The sequence below is a fragment of the Pinus tabuliformis genome, chromosome 3_2 (genome assembly GCF_031772625.1).
Source record: "Pinus tabuliformis cultivar Carrire ecotype Pingquan chromosome 3_2, CPIR1, whole genome shotgun sequence".
Lineage (NCBI taxonomy): Eukaryota > Viridiplantae > Streptophyta > Pinopsida > Pinales > Pinaceae > Pinus > Pinus tabuliformis.
Genome location: NC_142302.1, coordinates 158,243,021 through 158,263,189, shown reverse-complemented (window position 1 = coordinate 158,263,189; position 20,169 = coordinate 158,243,021).

Sequence of the window (20,169 nt, the reverse complement as noted above, 5' to 3'; positions counted from 1 at the left end):
GTGCTTTCGAAGTCATCCTATAATCCAAACATTAGAGCTACTCAACATTACAACATTGTCAAAGATTTAGCTCAAACGCCTTTAGCAATGTCTACATTGGAAGTTCTCCAAACTTGTCCGACACAACAGAAATCATTATTGTCTGCTATAGGAAGAATCGATCCTGCATATTCAAACTTGATCACTTTTGATATGGAATACCATATTCCTCGTCTTCCTCATCAAATTGCATTTTTTATTCAAGTCATTATAAAAGGAAAGATGATTCATTAGACTATCATTGATGAGGGTATTTCCACCTGCATCATGTATGTTTCATGTTGGAAAGCCATCTGCTCTCCACCTCTCAACCAGTCCTCGAACATCTTAGAAGCATTTGATGGCAGAGGCTCTCATCCTTATGGTATTCTCACAAGTTTTCCCATCACGTTGAAGGGAAAATTGTCGAGTTAGAAGTAGAAGTTGTAGATGCAAACCTGAATTACAACCTTCTACTTGGGTGAAGTTGGACCCATGCCATGTTTTATGTGGTGTCTTCTTTGTTCTGGGTGCTCTGTTTTCCTCATGTGGGGAATTGTCATCGTCGATCAATTATCTGTTTTCTCTTCTGGTTCCTCAAATGGCAATGTCCCATATGTGGGAAATACTGATATTCTGTATGGGAGCGTGGGGGCAGGTCTTTTCAAAGATTCTGCTTTAATGGGAACTTTTTCTCTCCCACCTCCACATGTTGCCTCGATCAACATGATCTCTACCTCCAATGATCCATGGATCATCCCTACTCTGGATCAGGTTGATTCTTTTGGTGATGCTATGCTGCTAAGTCCTTTAGAGCAAGCCTATCAAGAAGTTGTCTTGGCTTCAGTGGCTGCTTTAGAAAGTCATACTATTCTCAGTATGCACCTGGATACGTATTCGCAATCTCCTTGGCTTGGTTCTTGGGATTCTCCAGATCCCTTAAATGAGATATCCCCCACTGACGAGAGTATTGTTGAGGTTTTGTCTCTTGACGAAACTCCTTGAAATGATGCCCATCATCGTTCCTCGTTTCTTCCAAGTCTTAGTGAGATTCATTCGTGTCTTGAGGTTTTTGTTTCTCGTAACCCGACACATCCACTTCAAACACCTATTTTGGTGCACAAAGTTTTTTCTGAAGGTAATATGGGAAATATTACTGCAACCATGTCAATCAACATTTCCATTAAACTTGGAATTGTCAAGAACATTCACATTGGGGTTTCCTATTCTCCCGAAGAGATCAAGGCTTGCACTGACCTTTTTAAATAATTTTGTGATGTCTTCACTTGGTCATATGATGAAATTCCTGGTATTGATCTAGATATAGTGGTGCACGAAATACCCACGTATCCTAATGTGAAGCTCGTTCGTCAACAGCTTCGTCCAGTGCATCCCAGAAAAGTCGTTTCTATTAAGGGTGAAGTTGAAAAACTTCTAAAGGTTGGTTTTATTTACCCTATCCCATTGACATATTGGGTTTCTAATATCGTACATGTTACTAAAAAGTAGGAAGTAATCCTAGTTTGTGTTGATTACTGTGATTTCAATCATGCGTGCCCTAAATACAATTATCCCACTCCCTTTATTGATCAGATCATTGATGAGTGTGCAGGGAGTGAGATCTTCTCTTTTATGGATGGTTTTTCTAGTTATAACCAGATTAACATATTACCTGTTGATCAACACAAGACTTCTTTCATCTGTCCATGGGGGGATTTTTCTTATAAGAAGCTCCCTTTCGATCTCAAAAATGTTGGTGATACCTTTTAGAGAGAAATGTCAAATTCCTTTCATGATATTAAACACACTTTTCAACCTTATTTAGATGACTTACCAGCTCCTTCTACTAAGTGACCATCCCGACCACCTTCGAGCAATTTTTCTACGTTGTTGACACTATAATATTTATCTCAATTCGCACAAATGTGTCTTCTGCATCAAATCTGGTTGGCTCTTGGGTTTTTTTGTGTCCAAAGAAGGCATCTGAATAGATCCTCTAAAAGTTGAGGCTATTGTAAATCTACCCCCTCCTTCATCACTGCACCGATTACAGAGTTTGCAAGGGAAGGCCAATATTCTTCGTCACTTTGTCCCTAATTATGTTGAGCTTGCCAAGGAATTTACTCGCTTATTTAAAAAGGGGATCTCATTCATTTTGGATGAAATTTACCAACAATCTTTCGATGCTCTAAAGAAAACACGCATTAGTACTCCTTTATTGCATCCCCCCGATTACCACCGCGATTATTTCGTGGCCACAGCTGACAATGGCAATGAACATGTGGTTTATTATTTGAGTCGAAATATTATTAACATAGAAACCTGATATGCTCATGTCGAGAAGCTTTCCTTAGTAGCAGTTCATGTTGTTACACAATTTCGCCATTATATACTTCTACGGAAGACCATGGTAATTTCTGACTGTAACCCCATGACTTATATTTTGACTCGTCAATTGCTTGGCGGTAAATACTCTAAAAGGATCGTTATCCTGTAAGATTTTGATTTGGATTTTACTTCCGCCAAATCAAAGAACTCATTAGTTTTTTCCAAATTGATCTGTGCCCTTCCTTCTACAAATGCCTCCACTGACTTTACCAAGAAAATTCCTGATGAAACTTTGTTTCTCATCAGTACTCTCGACCCATGGTATGGAGATATCATTTTTTATCTCCAGACACAAACTTTCCAATCCGAGTTGTCTCGATTAGGCCGACGTCGCATTCGTCGTCAGTCTCAACCTTATCAGATTATTAGTGATACGTTGCACCGAGTCGGTGTTGATTATGTTCTTCACAGATGTCTAACAATTGAAGAGGTTGAGTGAGTTTAGAATGAATACCACTCCAGGGCATGTGGTGGTCACATGTCAAGCTATCCCACTACTCAAAAGGTCCTTCGTGCTAGTTATTTCTGGCCTTCTATCTTCAAAGATTGTATTTTGGCAGTTCAAAAGTGCCATGAAGATTTACAACCGCAAACAGCTCACCAACACCCTTACACCCAGTTGTTACCATTGGTCCATTCGCTAAATGGGGAATAGATTTCATGACCTGTAACCCTTGCTTGGTCGGTGGGCATGGATATATCATCGTCATCGTCAACTCTTTTACTAAATGGGCTGAGGCAATGTCCACATATAATGTTGATGGTACAATTGCTGCTTAGTTCCTCTTTAACCATGTCACAGTTTGTTTTGGCATCCCTCAAGCCATTTTCATTGATGACGGATCACATTTTTGTCAGTACATGATGGCAGAGCTTACTGCTCAGTTGGGTCTTTTCCATGACAGCTCAACTCCTTACTACCCACAAGCCAATGGCCAAGTTGAAGCGATTAATAAAGTCTTGATTACTATGCTTCAACATACCATTGGTAAGCATAAAAAGGATTGGCATATCATGCTTTTCTCAACTCTTTGGTCTTATTGAAGAATGGCTAAGACAACCACCAGTTTCACTCCATTCCATTTGGTATATGGTTTAGAGGCGACACTCCCTATCGAGTGTGAGATTCCTTCATTAAAACTAGCTATTGAGCTACTCCTTGATACCTCACCTCAAGAGGAGCGGTTACTTTGTCTCAAGAGGCTTGATGAGATCCGTCGTATCGCTACAATGGTTATCGAAGCACAGAAAAAAATAAAATAAAATAAATAAAAAGAGTTAAATCTCATTATGATAAAACTGTTCTCCACGAGTTTTCACTAAAGGTGACTTGGTCTTACTGTATGACCAAGCCAACAATAAGTTGGGAGCTGGGAAGTTTGAACCAATGTGGCACAGGCCATATATCTTTAAATTTGTCTTGCAAAAAGGTGCCTATGATCTGGTTGACTATGAAGGTAATGTGTTAGCACAACCCCGCCACAGGATTTATCTAAAAAATTATTATGTGTGAGTTTTGTGTAATTACTTTTGTACATTAGTGTGTGAATTCATTGGTGTGCATTTTGATTTTTTGGTGTGATTGTTTTCTTTGCAAACATGTTTCCTCTGCTTACCTTGTGTTCCACTTGGTTTGTAGATGTCATCAAACCATTATGTTGGTTTTGCTAATGGTGTTTGTCATAGCACACGGAACTTATCCTCAACAGCTTGGGCACTCTTCGCCCCTGATGGCAAGTTGATCAATTTACAAGGTATTTTCCCGGGACAAACAACTAATAATATTTCCGAGTACATTGCAGTTATTGAACTCTTATCAGAAGCAATTTCTCTCAGAATTAGAAATTTGGTTTTTAAGTTAGATTCATAACTCATTGTGCTACAATTAAATGGTCATTATTCAGTAAGAAATCCACAAATTTTGCACATGTATCTACGTGTTCGATTACTAGAAAGAAATTTTAATTATATCACATATCAAGACCTTCCATGGAATTTGAATACGTTAATAGATATATTAGAAATTTATGTTTTAGATAGACATTTGCGTCACTTATATACATTTTGCACATGTATATACTTGTTTGATTACTGGAAAGAAATTTTGATTATATCACATATCAACACATTCCATGAAATTTGAATACATTAACAGATGCATTAGAAAATTATGTTTTATATAGACATTTGCGTCACTTATAAAAAATTAAAAAACCGATCACATCATCATGATATATGAACACATAAGTAGACAATAGAAACATGCATATATATATATATATATATATATATATATATATATATATATATATATATATATATATATATATATATATATATATCGATTCTGTCAAAGTTTGTTCATCAAAATCTCAAAAATAGTGTTATGAGAAACATGGCTTTCAAAGCCTACAATAGTGCTAATCAACATGACTAGGAACAGGATATTCGCCCACATGATGCTCATGATAGCATGAGACCACTCTAATCACTTGGCCTAATAACCAACACATTCTCACGGACACTCCTACTGTATGCCTCTGGTATCGCAACAGAACGTCATCTATAGTCACGTATTCTGGAATCCCTTGAGTAATCACTTCCAAATTTCGCTCCAACTCTACTATAGGATCTGCTCCTTCCTTATATGGAGCATCTTCTATTTAATGTGCTACTCGCCATGCTATTGGCGACATGCTGGGAAGCCTTTCCTATCCCACATCTGCAAAATTATCACAAGTAAACTCAGATACACTTCAAACAAAAAAATCATAAAACTTGAAAAATTCCAAAAAAAACAAGTTTTACCTACATCAGTCCACTGTGCACCCAGTGGTAGAGGAAGATCTGGATCTCCTTTGAATTTTGTGCCCGCATAGGCATAGTCATCCATGACGATCAATTGTTTCATTTATCCAACCAAAGAATGGCACAAGGAAATGAATCTGTTGATCTCCTCCCCCTCGAGGCATGATCTCACTCCATCTGAGCAACCTCGAATCTTGTGGAGCTGGATCGTCCACCTCTACCCACTGGTATCGAAATAGGGGCACATGCTCCAAAAATAATGTGACCAAAATTGATCCAAAGCCAAACTACTTCAAGTTTCCTAACTTGCCTTTGGTCAGTTGTCTCTTCATGTTGACCAACAGTCCTTCGCACCAGTTGAACACTCTTGGAGCAAGACAATACACTGCATATTGTAATTGTGATTTCATTTCCTCATGCAATGCCTGCGCCCCAGCTATACGGGCCATGCTGTGTAGAATCGTCCTTAAGGGAAGGTTGTCGATGGTTGCTATCTTCACCTTCCCGCTCACAATTGTCTTTGTACCCAGGCAATGCCTTCTGATCAAGGTATTGGTGCTCTCTCCTCCAGTAAGAGCTCCAAAGAGTTGGACCCACTCCCCTCTTCTGGAAAATCGAGTGATGAAGTAGATTTCAGCTACTTCTAGTTCCAGTTCTTGATCTCCAATGATGAATATATGGTGATCAACATCCCATAGTCTAATGAGATATTATAGTAGCTCATTTTGAGCTCTTAGTCTCGAGGTTCAGAAGAACTTCAGTAATCCGTAGTCCTTAAAGCATTGACACATTCAATGCTTTGTGAAGCTTGGTGATCTTCTGCCTTGTGGCCTCTTTCTTTCCATTCAATGGTCATGTCTGTCGAAATCTCCTGCAAACAACCCATAAACAACATTTAGATGCCTTTCCACAAATCAAAATCTTGAAAAATATGATTCAGAGAGAGGATTTCTCATTCTATTTTCCACTATGCGTCCAGCACGACTGTCTGAATTATTTTCACATTGGCAGTGCGAGGGTCTTTTGGACTGTGGGGCGATTAGTGCGGATCCAATGATTAGACTTGCATTGATCACCCCCGATAATAAAATTGAAAATCCTCCTCCTACATAGTAAAAAAATCCTATGAAATGGCATGAAATAAGTATGAAAATCAAGAGAAAGGGAAGAGCTCTTACCTGCAACTGATGGTTCATGAAATGGTGCCCTAGATCTCCCACACTGCTTGCCTGAAGAATCAAGAAAAATGGGGTAAAATGCATTCTCCAATTTACTCCAAGTGAAATGGTAAAAATGTTTTTACTTTTGGTCTATTTATGAGTTTTAAACACATTTTTTCCAACATTTTGTTATTTTTTCTCGATATCAGTGATGTGTGGTTGTCTTTGTGTAGTTACAGGATCTTTTTTGTGGTAACAATGATCTTTTTTAACCAATTCAATGAGTTTTTGTTTTATCTCTTTTTTGGACTCGTTAAATAAATGAAAAAGGAACCCCCCTGGAGTCATATTTAAGCTCTTTTCTGACTCTCAAAATATGAAAAGATCATCAAGTACTTGTATTTTCGAACTTGTTAAATTAAATGAATTGATGTACAATATACATTTACCCCTTTTTTGAGCTGGGATTGACTATTTACGAAAAAGGAACACCTTGGTCGACATGGTCAAGAGGTTCTCTCGAATATTATTTTCTACCTTTTCGGGTTCAAGAGACAAATTACGAAAAGGGACCTAATGGAGTTTTATTTTTCATCTCTTTTTCAAACTCTCTAAATATGAAAAAGACACCAAGTTACTCTTCCATCAGACTCGTAAAAGTTAAACAACAAAATACTTGTCATCATGATGAGACCGAGTTTCTCCTTCCTATGACTCGTAAAACTTACTAGGATGGATTCATTCGAAGAATGAACTTATACGACAAGCATTTGTTATCCCCTTCAAGCTTGTGATTAAAAATAATTGGGGTACTCACTAGAAATGGTGGGGAAAAAATGAAAGTGAAACATCTCTTGTATAGGAAACATGTTGCTCTTGAACATGACACTCATATATTTCTCATGTCGGGTTTGGGATATCCTCACTCAGTCACTTGTCTTTGAGGTTTGGGTGATCCATTTGCCTCTCATCTGACTATTCCACTTTGTCATCATGACCCTTGGTCCTATTTTGAGTCAAATGTTGCCACACTCTAGAATCATGTCGCCGATAAGTTCAAGAGAATTCCTATCTATAGTTTATTACCTATACCTTGTCTAACCTTTTGCTACAGTCTTGGATCATACTCATTTATTCCACTTTATTCCTTGTTTTGTGTCAATGATGAGGGAATCATTATGGCCCTCCTTCGATGGGTCACTTCCTGTCGACTTCAGCTCATTATCCAAGAAGATGACTTAGAGACTCCCCTTTCAATACCTTAGAGATTGCATGTCTTAATGGCAAGTTCTTTACATCTAACGACAGGTTTTCATCATTGACCTTTGATCAGATCATTCCACGAGTGTTCAGCTTCAGCTTCATTTTTTCACATTCATGGATTGTACTGTCATACCTTGAGCGACATTGTCATTATTGGTGGTTTCTCTCGTGCCTTTTAAGGGTTCACATCATTGGCCGATAATCAGGTGGTTTTCTAGCATGTTTGACTTCATTCACATCTTAGAATTTTTATTTTGATCGGGTTGGGATGGAGCACAAGACCCTGAGTTGTGTCTAATATAACTCAGGACGCGTGGACTTATGTATTTTTCATGATCGTATACATATTTCCTCTATACAGATGGCTATGACCATATCGTGGGACCTTATATTTATGATGACGATGATCCTTCTATATCGGGTGGTTACGTCCATACCTTGGATCTTAGACTTCTAGAAGATCATTTTCATTCAGATGGCTATGCCCATACCGTGGATCTTTTCACATGGTCCTTCCTATCCGGATGGTTGTGTCCATACCGTGGATTCATGATTTGATATCAGATATGTATATCTGTATGCGTCCTTCATTTCCAGGTCTCCTGACAGTGTTTGTTCTCATCCTTGAAAAATATCATAAAGCATCTCAGCCATCACTCCTTGTTCTGCCTTCATGCTTTAGGGGGCATTTGTTACAAAGTATTTTGTCACACCTCCTGTAGTTTCCTGTGTCATACCCCGACGTGCCCAAAACTTGGCAAATATGCAGTGTACCCATCCTGATATGCAGTCCAGATCCTCCCTAAATAACTAATCAAAACATGCCTTGAGCCTTCCCTAAAGAAGTAAGCTCAAAACCATAATTTTAGGTTCAGTGCGACTACAATGCTGCCTGCTCGTGCTGAAGATGGGTTGCACCATACTAGCCTCATGCTGTCAGCATGGTTTTTACTTGGAAACTCATGTTGATCCCTAAAAGTCAAGTTTTCCAAAGAGGACAAGAAGCTTTGTGATCTATAGGCTTCCAGAATGATGAGTTTGAGGTTGCTCATTGTGGATGTGGTCAAATTCTCCCAATATTTCCCTTTTATCTTATCCCTATGATATTCCTCCTTGAGATGAGGGCATTCCCCTATGTTTGGTAAGATCTTAACTCCCTCTCCCCGCCTATATATTCATCCTCTTCCATTCCCAAATGTTTGGTCTCTAGTTATTAGCACCTTTACGTTGAGATAGTGCCTACATGCTATTCACTTTGGCTTGGAGAAGGAGTGCTTGGAGAGCTTGAGTTTGGACTTGGACATTCACTCAAGAAGGGCTTATTAACATCAAGGCCTAGGTTGTATGCTTCCTCTTTTATTCATTAATATATATAATTGTTGGTTCGCTTTCCATGAATTCTTGTGTCAATGCATCATTTATCTTAATGCTCCTTGATCGGCTAAGTGGATTACATTCGATTATTCTTGTTGCACTTGTATTCTTTGTTGTGTATTTGGCCTCTTGTTTAGGTATTCAAACACTATGAACAGTAAGGACTAAGCCTAAGGAGCAAGTGATCAAGATCTTCAACAAAGGAGTGTGTTATAGCATCAGAATGAGGTATATCTCCTTCCTCTTCTCTCATTTCAATTGTAATTTAGGAAAGTGTCTCGTAGATTGTCACATTGGTTGCTAGTCCCACTCATTGGGCTAGAGCGATCGTCTCTGTCCACAGAGAGGATTTACCTAGACAACAATATCCGAATTGAAAAACACATAGTTGTAGTTGTCCCTAAATCGGACTAAGGATGCACAAAGCCACTGACCTAGTAACCCTTGAACATGACTGTGGGTTGCTATAAAGCCAGATTGTGTGCCTCGGTGGGCCTAGGAATCCTTGTCGGTGAATGGAGAGATATACGGTAAAGCCAAGAGGTGGATTTTCTCTCTGTTGGGCCTAGTGGTTCCATGATGGAATGCATGGTAAATCCTAGAGAGTATGTCTCAGTATAGGTCCTAGTGATGCCTGGGTCGGACTGCAGATGCACGGTAAATCCTAAGGGACTAAGAGGCACTCAAATTCCTCACAATGTAGGTGGAGCACTCTGGTGGAATCCACATTGTTTGGTGTTTTTGATGTGTTCTATGAGTCCCACATTCACTCTTGGAATATGGCATGGGTTGATTGGCCGAAGAGAGACTTGGCTTAGCCAATCTATGGTCAGGTGGAACGTGGTAGTCCCATATCTAGTTGGTTCATTTCATTGATTAATGAGAAATGCATTCCATTTATTTTCATGTGTAAATGTGTTGGTGTATATATGGATTTTGATGGTTGATATGTTTATTGTATTTATGTTCCTATTATGCTGGTTATATGCACATTTTATGACAGTAGCTATGTACAGATCTCAGCATGTTTTTACTTGTATATGAATGGATAATGTGTCTATGACATGAGGAAACAATGGTTCATTGTATGAAATTTAGGTCATCATGGTGTTATTCGTTGTTATGATGCTAATGTGTTGGTTGAGATAGATCAGAAGATGCATATCATCAAAGTGAAGTTGCAGCATTGATCCTCGAGGCAAGCGCATGTCATCATATAGGTTTGTATGTTGGGCATGCAGGTATGTAGGTTAGGGATTGTTATATGAATTAGGGTTATATGCATTAGTTTTACGTACATGTCTTTTGATGTTATGGTTACGTACATGATAGATGATAGTTGATTAGCATAGTCATATGCACATGAGTTGGATAGTCAAGAATGATGGTAGCTTGTGGTTGTATGCATTGCTATTGTTGTTTTATGTTAGATAACTTCATGATTAAGTTATATGTTGTTGATGAGCATGATATATAGCTTATTTTTTTTATGTGCTATTAACTTGATGATTAGGTTTATTTCATTGAGATCATGATGTTATAATTTGGATTGGTCATATGCATGATGGTTATGTTCATTGCATTGAAGATCTTGATATTATATGTATTGTGTTAACCTGGTTTGACCTAAGCAGATGGTTATGGTTGCGATATTCAGGTATGAGCTGATATATTTGTGATATGGTGTCATACTAATCTAGACTAATCATACATATGTGATTGTTATGCATGATGACAAATGCTTATGAGCTTATGATGTAAACATGTTAGTTAGTTACTGCTATGGATATCATGATTTATGTTTGAGTTGATATGTTTTGAATTTGTATCGTGCTAACCTAGATTTATTGTGTAGACAAGATGGACTCCCCTAATATACATTAAGGTATGAGTTTTATTATGTCATATATTTGGTGTTTGGTTGTGTGATTATGACGTCTATTTGGTTTTTGAGTGTTTGGTGCCTAGTTGATTTATTTAACATGGTATGTTTGCAAGTTGGTTGAATGTTTGATGAAATTCATAATATAAGTGTGCATTCCAACGATATTGCTTTAAGATAGTTTTACTAACACATATTTGTTGAGACAGTTAAGATGTACTTGATTGTAGTAGATGATAGTTGTAGCATTATGTCTAATGACTATGAGGTGACTATGGATTATCACGTGATTGTTTGGAAAAGTTGATTTCAAATTGATAGATGTGATTGTCTTGATATTTGGAACATGTGGTTGACATGTAGGAAACGTGCTTGGTATTAGCATGACGACGTAATAATTGATGTGTTTATATAACTAACAGTCGGGTGATGTGACAGTGCATAGTAACACCCAATTGTAGCAAGGAAAAGGTCAAAGAAAGGAATTGGGCAAGAATTCCTTTAGCTACATTTGGAAACCCAAATTCCAAACAAATGAGTGCTTTGCATGCATGAAGTCTTATTAACCTTGACCTTGTGTGACATTATGGGGATATATGTTATATTCATGAACATCTACTTGACAGGTATATTAACTAGTCTTTAGTTACAAGTGGATCTTTCAAAGGATTGGAGTCCCTTGAGAGATGGTGTGGATGTGTTTAGTTGCAAGCAACGTGCTTGGCACAATAAGATGAGGTAACTAATGTATTGTTATGTTTATTTATGCACTAATAGTTATATGTTAATGACAACATGATGCAAGGAGATGCATGGCAAGAGAGGTTGCCATGAAATCTTGAAGAAGACTCAGGTTGAGCTTTCCTTGGGAACCATGGGGATTGAGACATTATGTAGGTTGATTGCTTTTGGTCTTTTGGTGAATTTTTGTGCTTGATTTGCAGTTTTGTTTGCGTCTTGTGCTTTTACTCTTTTGTGATTTTCTTGCGCTTGATTTGCGGTTTTTTTTCTTCTAGTGCATGATCATGCCACTTTGGTTGTGGTGTTGTATTGTTGTCATTGGTTTTCATGATCTTCTTCTTGTTTTTTTCTTGGCTTTCCTTTTGTGTTTTGAGTCTTTGGAATTGGTTGGGAAAGAGGAAAGTTAACGGAGATCGGGGAGAGATGTGTGGTACCCAATAGATAATGTAAGACATAGATGAAGCTTGGTGTATGAGTAAGCGAAACGGAAGATAAGACTATGACAGTCAGTTGGACTGGTTGGGTCCATTGTTGTAAATGGACGGTCGTAGTGCAAACATGAGAAGGGTAACCAAAAAAGGTAAAGTAAATGGATCTATGGTAAGGTGCCGGATGCCTTGGCTATGTTGGGAACTGTTGTTCTCAATGTTGTGCATGTTGTGCACAAATAAGTAAGTTCTCTTAACCTTGACCTTGATATTTGGTAATTATGTTATGATCATGATTATGCTGATGTTTATATATGTATATATGTATGTATATATGTCGTTGACTGGAAGGATGATGATTGGTTTATGCTAATGATTATATATGTATGTATCTATGTATCTCTGTCATTGTCCGACAGGGTTGTCAAGAATCATTCTTGTGAAGGAATGATTCCTTACACAGACAAATGGCATGAAGAGATTCTTGGTTCATGAGAAATCAAGTGGGAAGAGTAATCATGAAAAATATATGAGGTTAGTATCATGTGAATATGAATTTATATTGTATGCTTGTATTATGCCTATGCCTATGTTATGGACAGGTTATACTGAGGGATACATTAGCAAAGTGAAAACAATGTGGTCTGCAGCATGCTAGGACAAGCATGGATAAGACACTAGAAGCAAGGTTGCTTGGTAAAGAGTCAGTGTGGTTTTGGATGGGTGGTATGACTATTGTGCATATGTTGTATATGATGTACTTGTTACACCTGTGATGTTGTATGCATGTGATGTGTTGTATATTTAGTGTGTGTACATGTTGATTATGTAATGTTATGTACATGGTGTAGTATAGATATTGTTGTATGAATGTTGGACATGTGGTATTGTGTACATATTGTATTGTGCACATGTTGGAAATGTAGTGCTATGTACAAGTGGTGTTGAGTGCATGTTGTACATGTGGTGCTATGTACATGTGGTGTTGTGTGCATGATTTTACAAGTGGTATTGTGTGCAAGTGGTGTTGTGTACATGTCGTGCATGTGGATTTGTGTACATGTGGTGTCGCATACATTTCATGCATGTGGTATTGTATACATGTTGTACGAGGGGTGTAGTGTACATGTGGAATTGTGTACATGTTGTGCAAGTGGCGTCGTGTACATGTGATGTTGTGCACACGTTGTGCAAGTGGTGTGATTTACAAGTGGGTATTGTGTACATGTTCTACATATGGTATTGGTGCAGGTGTGGTATTGTATGCATGGCATACACGTTGTGTTGAGGGCATGCCGTACTAGATATGTGCATTGTGTAGGTGCATGTATTGGGTGCTGTTGTACATCGGGTATAGATGTATTGTGTTGTGTTATATGCTAGGTGTAGGTGTATGTATTATGTTATGCACTGGATGTAGGTGTATGTATTATATTGTATACACTGAGTGTAGAGGAGAATGCACTGGGTGATTGTCGGATGTGGAAACCGATCCAGAGTGTGTACATAATAAAGACAAAGGTAGAATCTAAGGATTGATGAAAGGATAAGTATCAACATTTTACTTCAGTTTTATTATGCATGTGATTTATGACTATGGTATATGATGATTATATGTGATCTATGATTTTGGTTTATGATGGTTACATGTGATTTATGATTTTGATGGTTATGTTTTGAGCTAACTTGATGTGATATTTTTATACATGTTGATTTGGCCAAATATGCTAGTTTGACTTGTTGTGACAGGAAGTGAACAGGATTGCAAATGTACCTTATTGATGAACCACTAATGAGGTGTGATTTGAAGTTATTTCAATTTATTTGAATTTAATGGAAATTATGTGCTTGGAACAGGAATGCATGAACATGCCCGGTTGGGTGGTTGAAATCGATTGCAAGAATTAGTAGAGACAATGAAAGAAATTGAAACATGCAGCAGCATGTTGGTAAAACACTTCAAGAGTAGAGCCATTGTGGGACATTGGTACCCAATAGTGTCCATTAATTTCCATGAGCATGTTATGTCCGGTATGATGGTTGAGGTAGTTATATGCCTTGGTTTTGTATCTTCCTATGCGAGGAAGCCTTGCCAAGGGATGGATCACCCAGGTTAGGGGATTCCGGGGAACTTGGAAGGTGAGTGACTGCACAGAAGGGGGTGACTGGATTTCCCTAGGGACTGTGTAGCAAAGAAGGGAAGGTCGTGGATATATTGTTTTTGGTCATTAGCATTGCCATATGGAATCAAATGCACATTGGGGGTGCATCCTGGAACAATGAGTCGGTAACTATTCGCTAAAAGGATAAGTGGCGTAGGATTGCAACATTGGAAATTAAATGTCGATTTGACTTTGTGGTGGATTCTAGACTTCTTGGGAAGGAGGTGAATCCTGGTATTACTTTGAGGGTGAAGGTGTGAGCCTCGATATTCCCTTGTTGCAGATGTAGGCATCATATCCTTCTATTCTCATGTTGAAAAAATGTGCATATGTGTATATGTGTGTATTATTGTAAATACCATAATGGGTTGTGTTATAAAGCTCCAGTATGCGGTATGGATGTTATATTGTCATGTTTTCATGATGTTTTTCTTTTGAGCAGGTCTTTCATTGTAGATACTGCAACGAGATGTGTTATAAAGCTCCATGGGAAGTATGTTTTTTTTTTTTTTTTTTTTTTTTAGTAGTCTTGTTGGTTATAGGAGTCGCTGAACACCGAGGATGGTATCCCCCAAGGGCGAGGGTTCTATAACAGCCCTGGTTAAAAACTCATGTAAAATATATAATACCGCGATTGATGGGACACCTATGTAATAGCCCTAGTGAAAATTCCATGTAAAAATATATAAATACCACGGATGATGGGACACGTATTCCAAGATGAATGGTGGGAAATACATCCTAGTGGGTGTTCATTTGGTTGTTTATGGCTAAAGGGAATTGGAAAAGGAAATTACTAAGGCATTAAAGAGGCAAAAAGGTATTTTGACACATTTATTTATGAAAATAATGGAAATTGGGAGAAAATGAAGCTGAAAGGTCATAGGTTGAATGTAAGGAGGAAATTGAAGGAAAATAATGGAAAATGAAAAAAATGGAAGCCTCATTAATAAAAAGGCTTATGAGGATCAATGGGAAAGACTTGGTTAGTGTAACCTTTTGTTAGTTTATCTTTGGAGCTCTTTCATTATTCTCTCTCTCTCATACTCTTGGACACTTAGAGTTTTCTTAGAGCACTTTGGCATTGGAGCAAGAAAGGAAAAGAAGGCAAGAGGAAGAAAAGATCAAGCAAGAAAAGGCAGGATCAAGTAGTTACAGCAGGCTTCATTACAGGTATCAACTTGCATGTGTATTTTCCTTCCTATATTTGGCATGCATGGGATTGCATGTATTTCTTTTCTACCATGGCATGGGTTTTTCCAGGTGTGACAATATTTTCAACCTAGCCTTGCCATTTCCTAATAGATTTGATGAGATGGGTTCTCTCATTCGGTTTATGTGGGATGTTTGGATTGGATTTGAAGCCGAGTGGAGTGGATCTTAGAATTGAAAAACACATGGTGGTAGTGGCCCCTGAACCGTACTAAGGATGAACGAAGCCACTATCCTAGTAACCCCTGAACCGAACTATGGGTTGCGATAAAGCTAGATTGTGTGCCTCGGTGGGCCTAGGAATCATTGTTGGTGAATGGCGGGATATACAGTAAAGCCAAGAGGTGGATTTTATCTCCATTGGGCCTATTGATTCCGAGATGGAATGCATGGTAAATCCTAGAGAGTATGTCTTGGTGTAGGGCCTAGTGATCCCTGGATGAAACTGCAGATGCACGATAAAGCCTGAGAGACTAGGAGGCACTAAAATTTCTCACGGTGTCGGTCGTGGACTCTGGTGGAATCCACATTGATTGGTGTTTTTGATGTGTTATATGAGTCCCACATTCATGCTTGGAATATGGCACTGAGGTGATTAGCCGAAGAGAGACTTAGCTCAGCCAATCTATGGTCGGGTGGAACATGGTAGTCCCATCTCTAGTTGGTTCATTGCATTTATTAATGAGAAATTCATTCCATTGATTTTCATGTGTAAATGTACTGGTGTATATATGGATTTTGATGGTTGATATTTTTATTGTATTTTTGTTCCTATTATGCTAGTTATATGCACATTTTATGACAATAACTATGTATGGCTCTGAGCATGTTTTTACTTGTATATGAATGGATAATGTGTCTATGACCTAATAAGTGATAAGGCAACAAAATACATAAGGAAACAATGGTTCATGACAATTCTCAGATAAGTATGAGGTCCCTACACTTAATTCTATTATTTACACTTGTAGGTTACATGTCTATGATATGTTTGATGAAATGCATGTTGTGGCTAGTAGGGTTTGGTTAAGGTCTTGATCAACTATTTACTTTTGCAATGTTGTTTCCCTATACTTTACTTGATTCTAAGCTTTTATTCCATTCTAGGCAGTGGTCTGGCCTCTAGGCCTAAAAAAGTGGCTTAAATCTTGGATTCACTGGCAGAGGACTGGCAAGTTTGGTCCACAGACACTGGTATGTAGGCCTACGAGAGTGAATTTAGGTCTGTGGTCACTCCCTTTCCCATAGCATGAGAGAAACTATGACCTCAGAGGTGCAAAACAACAGTGTGACCTAGTGACAGGTTGTCTAAGTGGTTGACTTGTCTTCTAAGGATTCTGTTGATGATGTTGGATGACAATGTGTGATATTCCATCGATTCCACTTCCTTAAGGTCACCTAGGAGGTTGAATTTGATCATAGTAGCCTCTCATCTCATGTTTACCCCAGTTGGCATGGTTACTTGGGTGGATGTGGGAGGAGGGTGTTACACTGTATTCCATGCTGTATGGTGACCAAAACATCCTAGTGGGTGTTCATTTTGGTTATTATGGCTAAAGGAAATTGGAAAAGGCAATGGAAAAGGCTTTCGAAAGGCATGAGGCATTTATTCGCATTTTATTTATGAAAATAAAGGAAATTAGGATAAAAGGAAGGTGAAAGGTCACAGGTTGCATGTGAGGGGGAAATTGAAGGAAAATAATGGAAAATGAAGAAAATAGAGGCCTCAATGGTTAAAAAGGCTTATGAGGATTAGTTGGAAAGCTTGGTCAGTTCAGTTTTGGAGCCCTCTCATTATTCGCTCTCTCACACACACTCTTGGACACTCAGAGTTTTCTTGGAGAACTTTGGCATTGGATCAAGAAAGGCAAAGAAGGCAAGAGGAAGGAATGAGCAAGCAAGGAAGAGCGGGATCAAGCAGCTATAGCAAGATTCTTTGTAGGTATCAATTTGCATGTCTGATTTCGTTACTAGATTTAGCATGCATGGCATTACATGTGGTTCTTTTCTGTCATGGCATGGTTTTTTCTAGGTTTGACAGTGTTTTCAACCTAGCCTTACCATTTACGGATAGCCATGATGAGATAGGTTCTCATACTTCGGTTGAGATGGATAGCCAGATGGATTCGAAGTTGAGTGGGGTGGATCTCCAGAATGAAAAACACATGGCCTAGTGGTCCCTGAACTGGACTGTGGATCACGGTAAAGCAACTGGCCTAGTAACCCCTAAGCCAGAATGTGGGTTGCGTTAATGCTAGGATTGTGTGCCTCAGTGGGCCTAGGAATCCTTTCCATTGAATGGTGGGATAAATGGTAAAGCCAATAGGTGGATTTCTCTCCTTTGGGCCTAGTAGTCCCAAGATGGGATGTATGGTAAAGCCTAGAGAGTGGGTCTCAATGTAGGGCCCAATGATCCTTAGATCAAACTGTGGATTATAGTAAATCCTGAGAGACTAGGAGGCACTAAAAGTCCTCATGGTGTAGGCAGAGAACTCTGGTAGCATTCATGTTTTTTTTTTCTTTTTGGTTGGTTAAGAGTTCCACATTCATTTTTGGAATATGGCATGGGGGTGATTGGCTGAAGAGAGATTTGGCTCAGCCAATCTATGGTCAGGTGGAATGTGGTAGTCCCATCCCCGATTGGTTTCTACATTCATTAATGAGAAATTCATTCTCTTGTCTTTTCATTTGTAAATGTATTGGTTTATATGTGGATTCTATGGTTGATGTATTCATATTATTTATGTTGTTATTTTTTTGGTTATGAGCATGTATTCTGATAATGATGATGTATGGCTCTCCCCATGTTTCTATTTGTAAATGAATAAACAATGTATCTATGACCTAATAGATGGTACTGCAGCTAATGATGTAAGTGAACAATGATTCTTAGCAATTCTCAGATAAGTATAAGACCCCTATGTTCATATCTATTATTTAAACATAGGGGTCTTATACTTATCTAAGAATCGCTAAGAATCATTGTTCCCTTACATCATCAGTTGCAGTACCATATATTAGGTCATAGATACATTGTTTATTCATTTACAAATAGAAACATGAGGAGAGCCATACATCATCACTGTCAGATTACATGTCCACCTGTCAACCAAAAACTAACTCCAGGACTAGGATGTGTTTAATGGATTCCAAAAGTTATAGCAATATCTAGGCAGTGGCTGGAATTCTAGGCTTGAAAAGTGCCTTAAATTCCCCGGAATATGGCATAGGTCTTCTCGAAATAGTCCTTGGACGCAAGCATGCAGGCTTGTGGGAGCATCCAAAGGTCTCTGGACACTGGCATGCCCATAGCATGGGAGCGTCCAGAGGTTTAATAGCTTAAAAACTCAATGGGACCCAGGTGTTGGTTAGCAGAAAGGTTGGAATGTTTCCTAGGGGTCCTATTGTTGATGTTGAAGGTCTGTATGGTGTGTTTTCGTCGGTTCCACTTCCTTAAGGTCACTTAGGAGGTTGAATCATATCATAGTAGCCTCTCGTAACATGGTTACCCCCATTGATCGGTTACTTGGGTATATGTGGGAGGAGGGTGCTACAAGGATAAAGAAAACTTTGCATTGGTTAGAAAGGGAAAGAAGGGAAAAGGGAAGAAATCTCAAACCAAACCAGAATCCAGCCAAGGGGTCAAGAAGAAATATTTATCCAAAATTAAATGCTTCAATTGTCATGAATTCGGGCACTATTCCATGAAGTGTCCACAAAAAAAGGAAAGAAAGAATACCTCTGGAGGAGTAGCTTGTAAAGCCTTATCTTCAAAGTTCTATATTGACTTTACCCTTATCGCGTGCATGACCAACACAGTTATGGGGAGAGTGTGGTACCTGGAATCAGTTGCATTGTTCCACATGACAAGGTGTAGATATTTTTCCAGTGATCTGGAGGAGAAAGATTTGCAGATACACATTAAGTTGGGGGATGATGAAAGGTACAACATGACCGAGATTGGTACACTCACCTTTCAAAGGGAGTCGAACTCCCCTCTCAGGCTCAAGGATGTCATGTTCGTTCTGGGCCTAAAGAAAAATCTCATATTTGTTACAGTTTTGGAAGACCATGGTTATGATGTGATCTTCAACAAAGGAAAGTCATTCCTAAGACAAATAGCCATGGGACAAGTGAAGCAAACCATGGTTCATGTGAAGAACACGTATAAGCTAGATGTGGAATAATTTGTTGCATTAAGAACTAAGGCAGAGAAAGTTCAGGGTCACGATGTCGGTGAACTTTGGCACAGAATACTTGGCCATTTTCGTCATGGGGCCTTGAATAGTATGCAACAAATAACCATTGGCCTTCCCAAAGGAGCACTTGAGCATTAGGATGTATGCAAAGGATGTACTTTTGGGAAGTATACAAAATCCACATTCCATGATGATAACATCAAAGCACATGCAATCCTAGAAACGATCCACTCCGATGTCTGTGGGCCTTTCTCGACATCCTCCACTACCAGACACAATATTTTATCATTTTTTATTGATAACTTCTAAAGGAAGTGCTAGATCTTCTTCATGCAGAAGAAAGATGAGACATTCTCCAAGTTTGTAGAATTCAAGGCATTAGTTGACAAAAAAACTGGTAAGAAGGTGAAGCCCCTTAGGAGCAATAATGGAGGTGAGTACGTATCAAATGAATTCAATAATTTCTCTGCAAAAGAAGGCATTCGACTTGAGTTGATAGCACACCACAACCCACAATATAATGGGGTGGTTGAG